This window comes from Echinops telfairi, unplaced genomic scaffold (genome assembly GCF_000313985.2).
Source record: "Echinops telfairi isolate 266 unplaced genomic scaffold, ASM31398v2 ScPeMD7_1713;HRSCAF=2227, whole genome shotgun sequence".
Classification (NCBI taxonomy): Eukaryota; Metazoa; Chordata; class Mammalia; order Afrosoricida; family Tenrecidae; genus Echinops; species Echinops telfairi.
This window is the reverse complement of record NW_022105611.1, coordinates 20,041,789-20,049,089: the sequence shown is the minus strand read 5'-3', so window position 1 is coordinate 20,049,089 and position 7,301 is coordinate 20,041,789. Positions and strand designations below refer to the sequence as shown.

The 7,301-nt window shown below is 42.6% G+C and overlaps 1 protein-coding gene across 1 annotated transcript in view; it reads right to left on the bottom strand.

Annotated features, from left to right (window-relative positions):
* Positions 1 to 6,288, bottom strand: part of FAM168A (family with sequence similarity 168 member A) — a 199,124-nt gene extending 192,836 nt beyond the window's left edge. Inside the window, exon 1 of the mRNA XM_045293097.1 lies at positions 6,062 to 6,288. The gene's annotated coding sequence lies outside the window, so the exon portion shown is untranslated. The remainder of the gene's footprint in view (positions 1 to 6,061) is intronic.
* Between the last annotated feature and the right edge of the window lie 1,013 nt (positions 6,289 to 7,301).

Below are 7,301 nucleotides of genomic sequence, written 5' to 3'. Positions count from 1 at the left end.
AGCAGCTTTGGGCTGCTAACCAAAAGGTAGTGGTTCAAACCACTAGCCACCATGAGAGAAAGATGAAGCCATCTGCTATTCTTAAAAACTTACAGTCATGGAATGATTGAACTATGGAAAGATATATGTATTAAACCCCAATTAACAATAATTTTTAAAATTAGTTATGGAAGCCCTACAAGGGGCCCCTATGAATCAGAATCCCAAGTCCCAAATATTCACTGAAGAGAAAGTCCTCTGTCAGCTTCTCCATCCCGCTAAACCCAACAACATCCCAATGCCAAAGGAGAAACTAGGAGCTGGCCTCCACCAGGAGAAAAGCCCACCGGAAAGACTAAGCCAAATATGACAAGCTTTTTGCCTCTAGGGTATTCTGCTTTCAGTTTTATAAACTGGGAGGGAGGGGGGGGTCAAGGGGGGGAAGATCAACGCTTATAAAGTCTTCTATAGCTTAAAAACATGTTCACATTTATTTTATCTTATTTGAGCCCCATTTTACAGATAAATTAACTGAAGCTTAAACAGGTGATTAATTCATATAGATTTTAAATCCCTTGAACAGAAAATTCTTAGCATCTAAATTGTTAAGCTTCTGATATGCACAAGGGAGACTTTAAAAAATTCATGGAAAAATGTATAGATGACAGACCCTCCTGCACCATCAAGAGAGGACCATTGTACCAGAATATCTTTCTGCAAAACAAAAGATACACAAAAATCCTGACCCTAAGAGCTAACTGACTTGCCAAAATATGATACGAAGCCCCAAATTGGTTTAACAAAGAATTAGTACCCAAAATATAAAGACCTCCTGCCAATGAGAAAAATATTCCAAGATAGTAAATACTCTCAGAGCTCAGGACAGCTATTACCCTCTCCTATTTCCAAGTATGACTGATTCACATCTGGGAAATCTGATCATGCATAACTACAAACTGGATTCCTCCTGCAACCTGAACTGTCAATATTCTTCACTACATTGGGGGGGGTGGGAACGCGCGGGGAATTGTCATAGGGCAGAGTAGAACTTCTCCCAAAAGGTTCTCAAGCTGTAAAGCCCTAAGACTACTACAACTTTCTCCTGTAGAGCAGCTAACCCTAACCTTTTGGATAGCAGTCAGGTGCTTCACCACAGCATCTCAGGTCTTGGTACATAAATATGTTAATAGAATGTGCTCCTGGAGAAAGGGTCAATAAACAATAAATTTGTTCCCTTTTTTCTTTCCTGTGCTTTCAAATTTCTGCCATGATGGCGGAAGAAATAAAACTCCTCTAAACTTAAACAATAATTCAGCATGAAAGTGTCACAAAAGACACTATAATGTATATGAAGCTGTAAGGGGAGGGATATCTATTGTTTAGAGATAAGCACGTATGTTTGGTACACCAGATAAAAAAGCAATAGAATGATTCATACAAAAATCAGGAGAGCGGTTGGCTACCTCTAAGGAAAAGGGGAGAAAAGAGATTCAATCAAACAGGACCTCACAAGAGGCTTCAAAAGTACTAATAATCTTTTTGCTAACCTGGGTATTGAGTGTACAACGTCTTTAATTTATTATTGTTCTTTAAATTATAAGTTTATATTCACACTCATGCATATGAGTTCATGTTTTAAAAGATGACATAGACAAGGTTGAAGAATCAGAATTTCTGATCTGCAACTAGAAAGTGACAAGTTATTTAACTTCTCACAGTATTTTTTCTTCTATTACTGCACATGAGGAAACAAAGAGCTAACATGTTAGTATTATATTAAAGTCCCTATTTTATAGTACAAACCATACAGATAAGCAAATAAACTGAGACAATCATGTAAAATCCGATTTCATGAATGAATTACTTTTTTAATTCCCTCGCCATCAAGTCAATCCTCATGTCAATCCCATGTGTTACAGGGTGGACCTGCCTGAGAGGGTCTCCATGGTTGTAATCCTAATAGAAGCAGGTCATCAGGGCGTTCTTCCATCGAACTGTGATGTGAGTCAGGCACATTTGTGCACACCATCAAATAACACATCATAAGACTAAAAATTCTACCACCCCACTAATGATAGCAACAATCTACAATGTTTAAGCGTGTGCTATGTAAGAAAATTATTCCTGGTGGCACAACAGTTAAAGTGCTGAAGGTTAGCGTTTCAAACCTACCAGCTACTCCAGCTACTCAGAAAACAATGCAGCAGTCTGCTACTATAAAGATGAACAGCCTTGGAACCCTGTGGGGCAACTCTACCATCACTATGAGTCAGAATCAACTCAACAGTAATGCACTATATAATATACACTGTTTAACTCTTTGCATGCATTTTGTTTAACCCTCCAAACAACTTTATGAGATTAGTTTCATTATCCCCATTTTACAGATGAGACTATTTTGCCCAAGGCTGCCCAGGTAGTACGAAGACTACCTTAATTTTTTTATTTTTTGAAGACTAACTTTAAAGCCACACTCTTAACCAATATATATTCTTGCCTCACTTCTCACACTACACAGTCACCCACTGTCTAAAGTCCACAATATGAACTGTGGAATAAGAAATTAGGTGATTTTGATTTTTGTGTGAATACCATGTTACAGCCAGGCATGCCCTGGATTACAAACAAATTTACAAATTCCATTACTAAATCTGTCTATAAATTGAATTTATATGCAAATCTAAACAATTTAAGTACAGTTGGTATCTAATGTCAGGTAGTCAATTGTTTCTTTTAGAATACAATTATCTTTCCATGCATAATAATCATGAAATACTTTCAGATACCCTAGAACATCCCTAACATAGTAACAACTAAAAATGCTTTGATGCATGTTCCAAAGCAGCACTCATTTGCTAGACTGTTATTAAAAACCTTTGCATGTGTCACAAGTTCTTAATATAATAGGCTTTACAGGGGTTGGGGCCATCTATGCTGTTAGAAGTTGCTCCAACTGCCTTTATGCAGATCATGACTATATTTAAATTGTCTATCTCTTTCACAATTCTGGAAGCAGGTTTTTGTTCACTTTCATTCCCCTGGCACTTAGCAAGCATTAAGTAAATCGTGAACAAATATTTCATATCAACGTTCCTGGGGCATAAACTGCTTTTATAGGCATGAGCACATTTGTTCCTTTTGACAGCTGTGTGAAGTATGCGAAGTTTTTCATGACTTCACACCTTCAATCACTTCCCTCTCTACCTCTAACCCAATCTAGCTATTAAAGTGGTGGAACTGGGATATGAACCCAGGACTCTTGACTCTTGTCTTTGGTATTCATTCCTCCAAGTTGCCTATCGAACAAAAACCTTTTCCTGCTTTCTCCTTAGCACCAGACTATATGGAGGTTCAAGTGAAATAAAGCTACTAAAACACTTTATACACATTTCTACTATTTAACCGCCAAAACATTTCTCTCATGCAATTACTTTTCAGTTTAGCTTTCAAAAGCTAAGGTTATAATATAAATATCTCACCTCTAGATCAAGCCTATAGGTCCGCCTAAGGAATGTCCGGACCCCGGGTTAAATTATAAGAAATGCTTGCAGTAGTTAGGTTACACTCTCACTGAATTATAGGTAACTGTTCAAACTTGATTTGTACTGTAATACAGAAAGCTTATTCATAACAAAACTTTCAATTACAAGGTTAAGTTCAACCTTCCATCATTCTGCCCATGTAGGAACTAACATCAAAAAATATTCTGAATAATGTATATTTTTATGTACTAAAACTGTGAAAGCTCAGGAAAATGGTGTGTGCTAGCAGAAGTCTGAAGCTTGAACAAAAACAAAATTATTTTTATCCCATTGATACCAACTTTATCTTCTTGATACATACGTCTCCTCATTTTCCAGTCTGAACTCCAATCAACAGTCAATTAATGTTCAATATACCATAGTTAATGCAGCACATCCAGAAACCTGTTTTTGTAAAGATGGTTCCTCCATTCACACCCCTCTCTACCTTCCCTCATCACCATTCTGATAGGAGAATGAACATATCACTAGGTTTTAAATCAAAATTTTGATGAATATGTTATTTCTGTGGTTAATGCAATATGCCACATCAATACCACCCCCTTAAAAAACAAGATAAAAATGACTCAATATGCCTATTTATTTACATCTGACGGATTTCTGATCACCTGAAATCCTTTAGGAAAAAATTCAATCTATAGGAAAACAGCCCAATTATTTTAAATCTTATCAAGCAATGTCAAAAGAAAATCAAATGAAAAACTCCATCAGTACCAAGACATCTCAGCAATGAATATTTATGACATTTCCATATTTCCTGTCTTCACTCTGTTTACATAAAGCAGTGGTGCCAAGACTCATCTCAAGATTATTAGCCTGCAATACAATGATGGGCCTAATTGCCTTGCAAACCAGGACACCAATAAATGGAGTCTTCAAGCAATCCATTTTAATGGGGTGGGGTGGGAACCTAAGCACTTTCTACATATATGCATGTCGTCTGACTAGGAAATAAATGTAGCCTCATATTTTTCAGTCTTGTTCATCAGTGCTCAAGTAAGGAATGCTCCTTAACAACCTCAATCTCATCAAATCTATTTAAATTCCAAACTCCAGAATTATTTGTTAAGTGTACCAGGGAAAGGCAAAGACAGAAACATCAATCTATCACATTTCATCTCTTCCTTGGGAATGGGACCTTACCTTCCTTGATTCTACCCTACCTGAAATCTTTATTAACTTGATTCTCTAGGTTGAATTTACTTCTAAATATGTTACTGATAGAAATGAAACAAAAAGATCAATTTAGTATCTTAAGGCAGTCTTTAACACAGCTTTTCTGTCTCATGCAAAGTACTCTCTAACAACCCTGATTGTAGTCTTTCCCCCAACCACAGCCACCAGAGCTGTCCATATAAAGTGTTCCAAGCCCTAACCCTATTGTATCTCTAGGCCACCCCAATTTCCCCTCCCCCGCAGGACTGATATCCCTTATGCTCTCTGCAACTCCAGGTCTCCCCCTCCTCAAATTTCTCCTCTGCTACTTCATGATCATTAGCCACTTCACCAGTCTTAACAGTTTGTCTGATAGTCCTTCTCCCAAACTCCCTGTCACCGTGGTCAAGGGGCATTTTCATCAACAGACCATGACCTAACCCTGCTCACCACCTAACACTGTTCTTCTATGCCCTCTGCCGCGACCCTGCACCCAGAGAACCATCATGCCTCTTCCAGGGGTTCTAAAATCCCCCTAACTTCCATTTCACTGCACTCCCTCCTCCCACTTTCAAGCCTTAAGTGCCCATTTTGGGCCTTACTCCAATCGCCCCTCCATCCTGCCTGCTCACCATCATGCCCCCACTCATTCAAAGTCCTAGCCCCTATGTCCACCTCAATCGGGTCTCTGCTCCATTCCAACCCCTTCTATTCTATAAGGTTCCATGAATTCCACATACCGCCCCCCCCCCCGCCTCGCCCGACCCCCCCCTTGACAAAACCCTACTGAAAGCCCCTCATTCTCAGCTCCTATCACCTCCATCTGCCCGTCCTGGGTCCACCCCAAATTCCACCCTCCAGAATTAACACCCCACCCCCAGGGTCCAATGCTAGTCAGTACAACCCACTCTTCATTGAAAGCATCCCCCTACCTCCCACCCCAGCTCAAATCCCAAGCTGTCAACTGCTCCTGGCCAACCCCAAATCCACCACCCTCATTCAGTCCCCTCCCCCATTAAAAACCAACCCACTCCAGCCTTATCTTCCATCTCGCCCCAACACCAACCCAAATTCCACCTCGCACCCCCACCCCCCTAATTCCACACTCCTATCCCAGCCCTGGTCATTCGCCATTAAAAGTCTCCCTCCCTTGTCGCCCCCCAACCTGCCTGGGTCCCACCCTCACTCACCCCACCCCCAGCCCGCGCCAGCACAAGTCTTCCCCGCCAGCCCGCCGTTCCATCGCAACCTTAGCCCCCTCCCCCAAACCCACCCAGGGGCCGTGCTGCCCCCACTCTCATTCTCTCCAGTACCACCAGCCCAGGCTCAGGACGAACGGGCCAGGTTTTTTTTTTTGGGGGGGAAGGGGGGGGAGGGGTTCTCACCGGCGAGCGACTGCAGGCAAAAAGCAGCGACGGCTGAGGCGGCGATGCCCTTGTCTGTTCTGGCGGCTGCAGCGGCGACGCTCTGGCTCCCTCACCGGTGTCCGTAGGGTGGCGGATGGCGCGCAGGGACTGAGAGCCTCCTCCTCTTCAGCTACTCGGCTCTGGATCCTCTGCAGTAGCCGCCGAGGAGACCGACGGGTTGGGGGAGGGGACGCTCGGCTGCGGGTGGAGGAGGAGGAGGCAGAGTGGGGGGGCCGGGGGACCGCTGAGAAGGGCGGGGAAGGAGGAGCCGAACGCAGCGCTTCGACACGTCCCACCGCTTCAGTGCGCCGGGACCACAACTCCCGGCATGCTCTGCTCCGCCCCGCGGGCGGCCTATGTCTCTGGCCCCGCGCGCGCGCCGAGTGCGAAGGCGTCCCGCCTTTCCTCGTCTGGGACAATGGAATAAAGCCAACCATCCACGGGCGGCTATTGTACACTCAAAGACTACGTATGAGGGATATCAGGGCGTCCCGCCGCCCCGTTTCCAAATGCAAGGCTGGCAGCAGCTCCACCCGTCTTCAAAATAAACACACACATACACACTCATTTTATTCCCCCCTCACAGCTTCCCATCGGACTACATTTCCCAGAATTCCTTGCATGCTCCCGCCCACTCGCTATAGCCTTCTCAGACCCGGTACTACTACGGTTACCCAGCAGTGTGGTCCCTAAGAGTGCCTGGGAGATGCAGTTCTTGGCTCTTCCTCCATGTTAAGAAGAATAAGTGAAAGAGGAAAAAGGTAGGAAGGGCCTAAATGGGCTGAAGCACCTTAGAGTCTGTACATCTCTCTTTTGCTTCGATCTCACACCAGGATTAAAGTAACAGCTTCATCATCTCCCAGTAAATATGAGGAAGATCTGGCAATTTGAATACCAAAGTAAGGTGTGCATATTTCTTGGCCCAGCCCCCATTACTTGTAAGAATTAACCTTAAAAGGGTAATCAAACCACTAAATGGTTTAAAGTGATAGATGTTATGTATGTTTTACCACATACACACACACACACATAATTTGTAAAAGATGAGTATACAGAGTTCCTATATGAGGTTGTTGATTATAGAGGGGAGGAATTTAAATGCCAACCAATAGGGAGCTGTTTAAATCAGTTATTATATATACATACAATGCAGTAGTAAGCAGCCATTAAAATTATTATATAGATCTATTTATTGACATGTAAAGCTATTCACAGTTTA